Source organism: Corvus cornix, chromosome 2 (assembly GCF_000738735.6).
Source record: "Corvus cornix cornix isolate S_Up_H32 chromosome 2, ASM73873v5, whole genome shotgun sequence".
Taxonomy (NCBI): domain Eukaryota; kingdom Metazoa; phylum Chordata; class Aves; order Passeriformes; family Corvidae; genus Corvus; species Corvus cornix.
The window spans coordinates 38,535,510-38,548,526 of NC_046333.1; the positions used below are offsets into that span (position 1 = coordinate 38,535,510).

A 13,017-nucleotide genomic window follows, 5' to 3' on the forward strand; every position below is an offset into this window, starting at 1 on the left:
CACATCACAGTTACATCTGGCACAAAGCGCGAAAAATGCCGAAGAATGTATTTGTACAAAAAAATTGGCTTTTTTTCCCCTTTGAGAATACTGGAAAAACCCACCTATAAACAAACTTGTTTAACCAACCTGTAAAACAAACTTGTTTCAAAACCCACAGCACACCTGTTCTTATGTGTCTGTCTCACATTTACATAGAGCTATTATTGCCAAGGATCTGATTAGAAGCTAAAGATTTCAAACTTTCAGCTGCAATTAAAAATAAATAAAAATTAAAGATTCTGGGGAAATACCAATTCAATTCTGCCTCGCCTTCCAGCAATATTTTTTCTATGCACATCCTATCTGAGAAGTATTGAGTCTGCAGTCCCTGCAAACTCATTCCTTGCATGCAGTGGGGTAAGAAGGAGGTAGGCTCATTTTGGTCAGTCCTTTTTGTAATACTCTCAGCATATGAAATACATACACACTTGTTTTATGTCACAGAGTGGATTACATTTCTTGCATTGACAAGAGTCTCTAGAGAAACCTGAAAAATTACAGAAGCTAGCCTTGTGGAGTATCTGTCACAATTCCAAATAAATGCTTAGAAAACAAGCCGATCAGTGTGCATGTATCAAACCTACAACACTTGCCACTTTTGCCACTTTCTTGGCTATATTAATTTGCACTGGTTTACATAGATTAACCTACTGATTAACTCATTTAATGGACTACCACAGTGAAGTCTTCTCTTTGGGTGAAAGAGTCTAAAAGCAAATCTGTGAGGCACACATCCATTCAGCCCATCCAGGAGTTCCAGCATAGCAGATTCAGTGCAAGAGTCTAGAGAACAACCATGTACAAGGAAAATAATGTCCATATTTTGTTTTTGAAATAAGTGGCCTGGGATACCATGCAGCCAGATGAGGTCCTAGGGTTTGTACTTCACCTGCACTTTTTGGTTATGATAGGAAATTGTAAGCTCTATGCTCAGAGTGATCAGCATTTTTACTGTATCAAACCATAAGCGCTCAAACTAAATTTGTCAACTGATAAACAGTTCTCAGTTTGCTCTACACGCAGTTTTCTCCTTTGGCTAAAAGATAGACAATTGCCTCAGGGCTTTCCATGACAGACAAGTTGAGGTCCCACTTGTGATGTCAAGGAAGGCAATTCTCCCCATCTTATCCGTACTCATGAGATCCCACTTCAAGATGTGCCCAGCTATGGGGGCCCCCGTATACAGAGAATGTGGACCTGTTTGAAGGGTTCCAGAGGAGGGCCATGAAGATGATCAGAGGGCATCAATGTATATAAGCAACTGAAGGGAAGGTATCAAGAGCATGGAACCAGGCTCTTCTCAGTGGTGCCAAGCAATCAGGCAAGAGGGAACAGGCAGAGACTGATGCACAGGAATTTCCTGAACATGAGGAAGAACTTCTTTGCTATGCTGGTGACCCTGTACTGGAACAGGTTCCCAGAGAGGGTGTGGAGTTTCCCTCACTGGAGCTATTCAAGAACCCTCTGGATGCAATCCTGTGCAAAGATCCTTATTGCAAAAGTATGGTTGGAGGAACTTGCTGTGACAGACTGATAACTACTACTGTGTATAAATTCTGGAACCTGGAAGGAAGGAAGAGGCAGTGATGAAGGAAGTCTTATGATTTAGTGTAATAAACGCAAGTACTAGACATATAGTAGAAAAATCTGAGAGCAAATGTCTTTCAGCAAATAAGTAAGCAAGACAAGGTATTGCAAACAAACTATTAAAAAAATATGGACTGGAGAGAAAATATATCAAGGACAAAAAAATTGCTGAGAGACAGCAAACATATTATTTTCAAATTGAATATATATATATGTATTCCTGACCCTAAATATACAGCATTTAATACGTTAGAAAAAGAAGCTGGGAAAACAAATCAAGTATTTGCAGCTTTCCTAAGACAGCTTAAAGAGTTTTAAGCTGACAGTTACCTAGAGCAGAGAATTACATGCATTTCCCAGATCATTAATTCACCAGTTCAGAATCTTCTTGTGATCATGTAGGAAAGAAATTATACTTAATTAAGGAAATATTGTCTGGTTGTTAGGGCAACACCCAGTCTCCAGACCATAACGGGTATCATAATACATGCTGTCAAGTCCATTCATATTCAATTTATTTAGCTGTAGAAGACAAAAATGTCTTGCATCAGATGTTGCCATCATATTAAAAGTAATTTTATTCTTTTCAGCCCATAATATGTAATTGCTGATAAACATCCAGTTGGCTACTGGCAAAGGTTATATCAAACATATTGTTTTGTCTTCATCTGTTTGGATGTCTGATTTTGCTGAGTTTGTAAATGTATAGAAAGACATCTTAGCATTGCAAACCATTACTTAACGCCCAGCCTTATTACAAAAAACCTGTAGAAGAAATTATGATGAAAGTTTTGCCACTGTCTTTGCCAAAAAAAGTAGTTGGCCTGTCAATAGTTTACATCTTTCCTGTTGCCTCAGTATGATTACTTTTTTTTTTTTTGTAATTCCCACAAGAAACTGGTTACTATAATGACTTTTAAATTTGGCAAGATATTCTTGGCACATGATTTGTCATACAGTTGTGTCGATGCTATAGTGGATTTAAAAGAAATTAACAGGCCAAATGGTAAGGAATAATGACATAGACATGCATATTTTTTGCAACATTTTTATAAACCTAAGATAAACTGACACACAGATTTGATTTCCCCTTTACTTTATTTGATAGACCTTGCTGTTTTAGAATGCTTTAAGTTTTATGAACATACCTTTCCTATAAAAAAATGAATGTATACATATCAGAATATAGTCTATCACTTACAGAGAAAAAAGCCTGACTTTATTAACTATAAACACTGTACACCCCCTCTATGGCAACAAACCCAAATTACAGGAAGGACACCAAAACCAGTTTATTATATTAGGTAAAAATCTTTATGTATTTGCCAACACCAAAAAGCATCAGCAGGACAAGTCTATGTTGATGCAAAGACAGAAGCCACCTTTTGTGTATTGAAAGGTGGGAAAGTGACATCAGAAATAAAGTTTATTAGGAGGCTTTAGGAATGGAGAGTTCACTAGTTGAGGGATGCATTTAGGGGCCAGTGGGAGGATGGATTAATTAGCCACAGCTTTCTACAGTAATGAACTGCATTAAAGGCTTATATTTTATTTCAGTGTTCTAATACTGATATTGGACTTAAGGGGAAAAGACCAGCTGAATAAATAATTTTTAAAGCCTACAGTAAGCACCTTTTTATTTTACAGTTTACTTTTCCTTTATTTAAGAAGTTTTAACAAGTTAACCATAGTTACAAATTCTGCTTCATAAACACTGGCCAATGTAAAGCCAATAAACATTACAGCAGAAAACTTACTTTTCAAATTTGTTTACAGATATCTTGTGCAGACATATAAGCACCAGGCCATTCAATTTGAAAATTTATTACCCTACTACAGGGTGAATGCCTTTATGTTATCGAGAACATGTTGTTTCTTGAGGTTTTATTAAACTAAGTGAAACTATGACTTTCCTTGTGCTTATCAGACAGACACATCTATCAAGAATTAATATGAAAAAAATCAACATGCGTGCTTTTTTGCAGATAAATATACTCTCTCTGCATACTGAACAAATGATGGCCATATTTCGAATTACTGTTCTGTCTAGTCTGACTTGTCCCATCTCCTTGGGCTGCCTCTTACAGGCAGCAGAGAAAAGCAGGTGCCCTTGATGGAACTGCGAGCCCACTGAACTACTCCAAACTTATTGGTAGGTGGCCAAACTCCTATGACTGTTGCAGGAAAATTAAAGGCAGCTTTGAAATCCTCTGTGTCCTCTGTCATCGACTCTGCTGGGAATACTCGTTGGTATTCCAAAACAAAGGGAAACTTATTTTCCCTTTCTCAATGAAAAGGCAGCAATTGCCGTGGCATTTGCCAGTTTATCAGAGATTAAATCATGATTTGAGTATGGTGAAAAAGATCAGCAAACATCAGCTAAAAATGTATATTCTGCAAATCTTAGGATTTGTTTTCATTTCATTACACTGTTGATTTTCAAAGCATACTAAAAATGCGGTAAAGTGAGCAAGAAGCCCAAACCCTCCACTTAATTAAAGCAACTTTAACTTTGGAATAGGCAAACCTCATACAGACCTTCATCAAGGCTGAGCCCTGCTTCTGTACTGAGTACTAAACCACAAGTTCAAATGGTAATATTTTGGATCTTGAGCATAAATTCAAATTCTTATCTGAGAGCACCTTCATAACTTAGCTGAATCTCCTTGGAGCAATGGACATATTTGCTTTCCCTTTCTTATGTTTTTGCTGTGTGTTTGTGAACTTCTTTCCTTGGCTGAAAGTATATGTCATAGGTCCAAGAGAGTTACTGCCCAGAAGTAACTGGTTTTAAAGGATTAAGAATCCAAATACAGTGTGGTAAATAAAGAACAAAGGTGACCCTTGTGTACGCTTCACCTTTCTTACAATAATAGCCAAGGTTTTTTTGATGGTTTCTTTCCCACTGTCCTTCTTGCCTTGTATTTCCTGTCTCCTAGTTTGAAATACAGCTTTTGATAACGTACAGATACTAGCCTACATGTACAAATGCAGATTAAAAGGATATAGAAATGGGAACATCAAGATATAAGGAAAACACAGGTGATGCAACAGGAAGAGTTTTATATTAGTAACTGTGTCCACAAATAAAGCAATACCTGAAACTATATTGTACCAGTTAAAAAATGTATTATATCAAGCAGTACCATACTGTTAGTAGTTTATGCTTCTACCAGAGTTGAAAAAACCAGAAAATTTCTTAGCATACCTCTGTCTGTTAATCTAAAAGGACTTAACAAAAAAAAGAAAATAGCATTTCTGTTGCAAACAAAAAGTTGCCAGTGTCACTCAGTGCCTAAGGTGACTTTTGCATGGTGACTTGAAACTTTTCACCCAAAATAGATCTCAAAAGAAAGGCCATTGAAGAAAATAACAATATTTATGAATATTTATGAAAGAAAAATACACTTGAATTTCTACAGGGACTCTGAAGCAGATTTTGTGAGCTCTGTTCTATACCTTTGCCCTTACTGTCTGCCCATGCAGGATGGACCACAAGCCCATGTGCTTCTCTATAGACTGAAAATATGAAGTTTTCATACCCTTCTTCAGCTTACCCCAGGAATAAAATAAAATTACTGGTATTATATGCATTAATAAATGGGAGTAGTTTAGCTTGGGCCTTCCACAGCAATTAGGGAATGACCTGGTGCAGTGGGGTAGTCATTCCAGCAAGTACTGGAGAAGGCAGAGAGGCCATAGGCAGCTCTTGCTCCCTCATCTGACATATTCTAGAGGGGAACGAGAAATCACATTTGCTTTTTTCCCTACTCTTCAGCTTATAAGTGCACTTGGCTGTATGACGGCTTTATGTAGCCACTCCACGTACCAGTGCTTTTGTTCTGTCAAGAACAGTCACCACTAAAAGAAGCATCCTCACAACTCTCAAATAAGGTTTAGCATCCCCGGAAGACAAAGAAGAAACACAAAGGTGGTGATTTGCCTGGGATATAACCACTGTAATACACAGATCAAATCTTCTCCTGCCCTTCCCAGTATCAGATTTCACGAAAGAAATATCCAAAGATTTCAGTCCATGTCAAAATAAGCAATTCCATTCTGTTTATATTCTTATATATATATATATATTCTGATGTGGATGAAATCCTTCCTCCACTGTCTCCCAGCAGCTGGTGTGCCATCCTAGTAAATGGGAATCATGCTCTCAGAAGTCTCATTTCTGTGGACTAGTTTTTCTTAGCATCAGAATGGATTTTCATCTACTAAAGGTAAATCCAATTAATATTTCCCCTCAAACAGTTCTGTTCTATTCCCTCCCTTCTTGCCTATAACCAGGTGTGAAAATGGACTTAATGGCACATCCTAGTTCTAACAAGCTGATAAATGGATATTATCAAACAGTACAATTAAAATACAAGCCAGGACCAATCTTTAGCCTAAATTTTCACTTCCTTGCCTTAGTGGGTTCAAATGAAACTTTCAAAAAGGATGCCATACTTGTATCCTCAATAGTTTGATTTTACATATACATATATACACGCACAAAATTGCACATGGGAAGATAAATTATATTGCCAATTCTATTACACCCACCAGGCCGCAACATTTTTTCAGTATGTGGATAGGTTTTCTTTAATGTTTAAAACTGTCAGTGCAGGATTTATTATGGCAAAGGTAATTAAAAGCAACAGTGACTGGTTTGTAAACTTCTTGTTCATGAGCCACATTTAATGAGCAATGAGTAAAAATTTCTGTTATTGGCTCAAAATGCTTACTAATTTATTTCACTCAGGCAAACATGTCCTAAGACAAAAAAAGGGAAGGTTTTAACAGGAAGATTTGCCTCCAGAGGCTTGTGCTTTTATGTAGAGGTACAGAGAAGGTTGGTGGCATGAGAACATGTAAGATGTGTTTAATGTGGTGGGACCTTGGTTCTCCCCGGGTTTTCCATGCAATGTGAGGCAGTCCCACCTACTGTGTGCTCTGTATAGGCAGGACAACAGATGTGACCAAGTGTCTGACACACTGGGCTGTTGATCTCTCTGTTGATTCAGTACATAGGTCATTTGCCAGGCACAGAGAGTGCTTAACTGAGTTTGGGGAGGAAATGCCTGTGACATTTCTTCTACGTGCACTTCTAGCCTCGAAACTGCAATGGCCAGTGACAGGCCAGCAGCTGTGATGTGTAACAGATGTGCTGTATTTCATTTCCTGCCCAAAACCTGGAGGGACTTGCACTGTGAGCTGTAATCTAGCAGCTGAGCTGGAGGAAAAGATTCACTCACTAGAAGGACAAACAATGACACTGGGAGACATCAGAAATTATGAGGAACTGGCTATCAACAAGAGAAAAAAACAAACCAAACAGAAAATCAGGCTGGTAATACAACCCTATGTATTAAGGTTATATTTGAGGTAAGATGGCAAAAACAACACCCTACACAATGAAGAAAATGGTATGGCTGTGCATGGTGTTAACTCCACAGCACTACAAAGACATTACACAACCAGACTTAGATGGAAATATCTGAAATACCTTCAGCTTTCAAAAACGTGAGGTGGTATCACTGAGAAGTTCCAAGCAGACATACTGAAGTGCCAGGGTGGCAGAGACCAGAGTGCTCCTTTGTGAGATCCCAAATACTTGAGAGGACAATGGCAACAATGGTCAAGGAATGGGTAAGTATCAGGATGTTTCCCTGCAACTCTGAGATCAGAAAGGCTCTTGTAAACCAGAAGTTATTAGTGATGGACAATACCAATAAGGCAGCTTCACACACTTACTCCTGGACTTCATGTCAGCCCTTCCAATGTCAAGCCAAAGGCAACTCTTCAACATCAGAGTTAACTCATAGGCTAGGCCCAAATCTAGGCTGCACTCTCAGAGACATGCTGATGTAAGGGCCACCATGTAATCCAAGTATGCAGCTGCATGGGGTGGGTAGAAAGCCACCTTAAAATGCTGAGGTTAATGTCATTGTATCACTCTTGAACTCAGCTACGAACGCAGCGTCCATCCTCCATGAGGATGCACGATGGAGCACTGCCATCTGCTGCCTATGTCTCAACTCCTTGTTGTGCAGGTCCTGCACAAAGGAAGATTAAAGGTATGGAGGGTCTCAAAATTATGTCCTTTCCCTCCTCATCCCATTTTTCAAATTTAAAATTTCTGGAAAGGTGACGAGGACAAGTAATATGCACATAATCTTCACAGGAATCCTTCTTAATCTACCTATTAGGACAGACAGATAGTAGAAGATGCTATAAATGAAACCCTGGGTGAGTAAGGAGGTTTTTCTAAAGATATACTTCTGTCCAATAATAGATTGTAGACTTGAAGATGATAGACTAGAAATCCTGTACTAAGCCACTGTTCATGTTATGTATCAATTCAGTTCTAGATCACAGTGATTCATACCAATCTTTAAAACTAAAAGTGTGCCCTCATTAGAGAGGGCAAATACAGAAATCTGTCTCTCTGTCATGTTCTGTTAGATTTGTAACCTGTAATGTTAAACAAAGCCCTTTCCCACACAGTAATGGAAAGAAAACTATTCCAGCCTGCCCTTCCTCTCGTTAAAACCCCAAAATTTTCACAGCCTACATGTCCTGGCCCAGGTCCTAAATTGCATTTCATTTTCTGGACTTGTAACTCCTTAGGGGAAGATATGGATGAAATCCACTCCATTCTGCATTGGGATTTGTCCTTTGACTGGTTAAAACTGGCTACCTGGCAGTGCCAGCTTTGTCTTTTTTCGCTTTTTGTCCGACCTCAAATCCAAGACTGAGGCACATATTTTCAATAGTGCCTTCTTACCTTGTATTCCATCATTAAAAGTAACATGGGACTTTCCATCACTGCGATTGGTGATGTCCAACAGCCTTCCCAAGGGTTGGGAAAGGTAGGGGGCTGCATCCCCACAGGTTAGCTCGAAGGTGAAGAGCACTGATGACACAGAGGGGAGAGCCTTTACAAATTTTAAGCACGATTTTTCCGACTCTAAAAACTCCAGACTAGTCACTTCTTGGACTTGACTCTGCACAAGCAAACTGCCACCAACACCTGGCTTTTGCTGCACCTGGACAGTCCACTCCACCTTAAATGATGCTCCAATGACAGCATTGCAGTTTTTACATTGTTTTGAACGACTGATAACATAGGCACAATCTGGACAAACTGTGGCTGCAAAAGTACCCCTACCTAAAACTTCTCTCCCAGATGCAGGAGACCTCAAGAGGCCAGAAAAGCTGATGGCAGCAAGAACACAGAGCATGTCCTTCAAAGGTAACTGCATGGAAATCAGTGAAGGTACAACTCCATATAGATGAAGTCAAATTCAAGCCCTCAGCTATGTGTCACCAGTCAGAAAAAAAGGAGTCTAGAGAGGGTAAACAGATTTTTTAACTAAAAATTGGATATTTTAAATTCTCATTTACTTTAAGGTACTTCCAGTGAAACCAGTCTGTGTATTAGAGTAAACACTTAACATTTGTAAGTCTCCCTTCTACCAAAGACCTCAAAGTGTCTGAAATCCTGCGTGACATAGAGGGGACTCAGGAGCTGGTCTATTATCAGGGTTCTGGGATGAGTTTGGATCTACATCTAAACTTTCCCAAGTCCATGAGCGTTCAGACTGCAGAGTACATCTTGGGTCATCACCATTGCAAGTCCAAAGAGAATAGGTGGTTTCAATTACACATACCAGTCCAAATTGATCAAGAAAAGGATACATTTAAACTCTTGATTCATGCTGAGCAGTTTGAAATAAATAAGAGAAAATGGCTGACTTGAGTCTACTTTGCTCCACACTTCATTGTCTTTAAAAGCAAATGAAAATATTGTGGAAAAGCAATTTAAAAGCAACACATGTGAGTAAATACTCAGTGTGAAAATAGTTCAACTAGTCCAAGAAGTAGACATGAAAAGTTAAAAAAGATGCAGATCCTGGCTATTATTAAGCTAAAAATAAGAGAAAGTAAGTGATCCAGCTAGGATTACTTACTTTCTTTTTAATATATCTTTACTGATTAAGAATGACTAAATTGATATATTTTCCCTTTTGTTTTTTGTCCAGATAAAGTCACTCTTGGGCAGAAATCTTCCTTATAAAGTTTCAGCCTCGAGCACATTTTTACAGCTGAGTTATTATCCTTAAAATACGAGTTCATACTGGAAATGCTGGCAGGCCTCTTAACTATTGTATAGCAGTGAGCACAGCTGTAACACGTTAAATATGCTGAAAGTACATTAGGGAAATAGGGTGGCTGAGGGGCCTGGTAATAGAATAGGGAGTCTCAAAGCTGGGTCACCAGGTTTGGTCATTGCTGGGACTGAAAGTCATTATCAAGCAACAGCTTCTCAGTTATGTCCAGGTATCAGCTACCCACAGAGAAATCCTTCATCACAGAAATACATCACTGCGACTGGTGATGTCCAACAACCTTCCCAAGTGTTGGGAAAGGTAGGGGGCTGCATCCTCACAGGTTAACTTGAAGGTGAGGAACACTGATGACACAGAGAGGAGAGACTTGCGTGGTCCTTGTCCCACATGCTGCCCAGTCTACAGAGGGTGTTTGTCACCAAGTCTATGGCTACTGGGTCTTTTCAGGGCACTCAATTTTATCAGAAGGATGGTAACCATCGAAGACTGTTCCTTTCTCCACATTAGTGAATGGACCACATCCATCCCATCACACTACCAGTTTCAGAGGAATTCTGGTGATACTGGTTAAAATAAGGCAGAAAGCAGACAACAAAGTACTTTCTCAGCTCCAATTATTACCAAATTCTTTATTATTACCTCTTTCTTCATTCATAGACACCCATCTCTTTCTTTTGGCATCAAATTATAATCCATTTCAAGCCCAAAGCAGTAGTCAACATTTGCATTAGGAGATGAATGCAAAGAGTTCTGCATTTCTTAGAAGCAGGCTGCCTGCTTGACAGCAGCCTTTTGCACAAACCAAAGTAGCCAAAGCAACACAGGCAAATGAAGTCCAAGTCTGCTGTTTCAGTTTTCTCTAAATGAATTTACAGGAGTAAATCAGATGAGTCTCTCTGGTTTACACTTATATACGTACTGCAGTAATCTCCATAAAAAGTTTTGACTTCTTACAGCTTTATTTTGTACACCATCATTTCCTACCAGCTACTGTGTACTATACATGTCAACGCACAGCAAGCAATCAGATCCTGACATACAACAAAGAGGTTCTTTACTTCTTTGTGGTTTTGTGGTTTCCACACACTGCCTGATTTGCAGAAGTTTAGGTTGAAATCAAAGTTTTTTTGGGCAGCTTTTCTGAATTTCCTTCAGCTATTTGAGTATTGTGGAGGTGTTAAAAAAAAAATTCTTTATGTTTATTTTCTCTGGCATCTAAAAATCAAACTACCATTGCGGTCAACAGTAATTTCAGAGGTTCTACGAATGAGCCAAGAACGAGCAGTTCAAGTTATTTCAAAGTAATTTTCTAAACCCTACCTGAATTCAATTCTTCAGGCTACAAGGCAGCTGATGGGAACTGCCTGCTACCAAATACTGCTCCAAAAATGTCTCAGACAACAGAGAGCACCTTGCACTGTAGCCAGAGAGGAATAAGCTGGTGGGTCACTACTGTGGTCAATGTACCAGAGTGAGTCTTTGACCCAAACTGGATGATCACCCTTCTGTGAAGCACTGATCAGGCAGCTGAGTCTGCCACGAGTTCAGTAAGAATTCCTTTAAACAATGGTAAGAAGATCTCTATGCTTAGGAGAAATAAATCATAGAGCAAGCTAGAGAAAAAAAGGCCAGCTGGATGGTATACACATATTGCTGAGATGAACAGTAAACTATCTGGAAAAAAAAGTCTGCGGGAGAATAAAACATCCTGTGAATCCAGGTCACACTTGGCACATAATTGTGACCAAAAGAATGAAAAAACTGGAGCTGTCAAAAAGCAATGTTTCCACCATATTTCAAAATGACATGTCATTTCAGAATTTATCTAAATTTGAAGGGGAAAAAGAAAAAGCTTAAAATTAGTTCAATAACCCAGAAATGAAAACAGGGAGATTATAGACACTTTGTCTTTGTTCTTCTTCTCACCCCCTCCCCACTCCCTAAGTTCTCTCTGGAAGTGGAGTCAAAACAACACTTTTACAACTTTTTCCATGTCACTACCCTCTCCCTCTGCACATTTTCACTTGAAGACAAGTTTTAGAGCTATTATTTGATTCTGCCCACAAAGCCAAATTTTATTATCCACAGAGTATTATATGTGTAATAGTCTTGTCAGTCCTAGCCAGAGGCAAAGGGTAGCCTCAGAGGTAAAGGAAACAAGAAACATCCAAAGGGAGATAAATAAGAATGAGATGATAGGCAAATGGCTAATACTCCCATCTTTTGTTGAGAGCTGTGTGGATAGAAAAATAGTACTCTAATGAATTCCAGAATGACAGGGACTCAAGGGCTGGGTTCTGTGCACTGCATGCTTGTGAATCTTCATTATATGTGAAACCCCATCCTCCAGAAACCAAACAAACCCTTGTTTTGTCTTTGACATCAAAAGATGCATCATAACTAACAGCAGATGTTCTGATAAACTCCAGTAGGGACCAACCTCCTGGCAGCCACATTTCTGTTCTGCAGTGACTTTTCTAGGCACACAGAAAACCCACTTGTGGTACTGAAAAGTACATGAAATGGTTTTCTGGTAGTATTTCTTGTGGTATTTTCTGTTACTATTGAGGAGCTGCAGCATCATGAGGGACTGTCTTCTGGTGTTTCAGTTCAGTGTCACTGCAAATGGTTACGGATACAGGTAAGTAATGCAGAAGTGCACAGCTTGAAGCATAAAATGGGAACTAGATGAGGCAAAGTTTTTAGCAGAAGCTGTTTCCAATTTGAAAGGTTTAAATTTACGTAATCCAACAATCACGGTAACATACAGATCTTAATGAATTTGAAAAATTTGTCTTGAAATCCTGGCCCTGCTGAAATTAATTACAGTTTTGTCATCAACTGGAATGCTACCAGTATTTCACATTGTTTTAATCCTCTGAGACAGATGCCAAACTGTACATTACTATGCCGGTATCCAAAAGATTTTTATACCACAGACAGATCTTCATTAATTAATTATCTCTAGCAGAGATGATTCTGCTCTTGTTTTCAGATTCAGATTGTAATTCAGTGATCTTGGGTTTTTTTCAGTTATCCAATTGTAAATTTTGTGGCCCTATGCTGCCTGCAGACTTGTTTAATCAAGAAACAAAATTTTATTTTCTGGCAAGACAGCCATCTTGTCTAGAAGCTGAAGTAAATAATAAAGATAAGGACAACGAACCTTGGAACAGGAAAGAATCAAGTCTAATAACAACTTCCAGTAAGAAACCATCTAATAAATACTTGTTATGCACACTGAGAAGAATCCTTAGGCTGAAAT

General features: G+C 38.8%; 1 protein-coding gene across 6 annotated transcripts in view; it reads right to left on the reverse strand.

Annotated features, from left to right (window-relative positions):
* Positions 1 to 13,017, reverse strand: part of RBMS3 (RNA binding motif single stranded interacting protein 3) — a 709,829-nt gene that overhangs the window by 40,650 nt on the left and 656,162 nt on the right. The window lies entirely within an intron of this gene.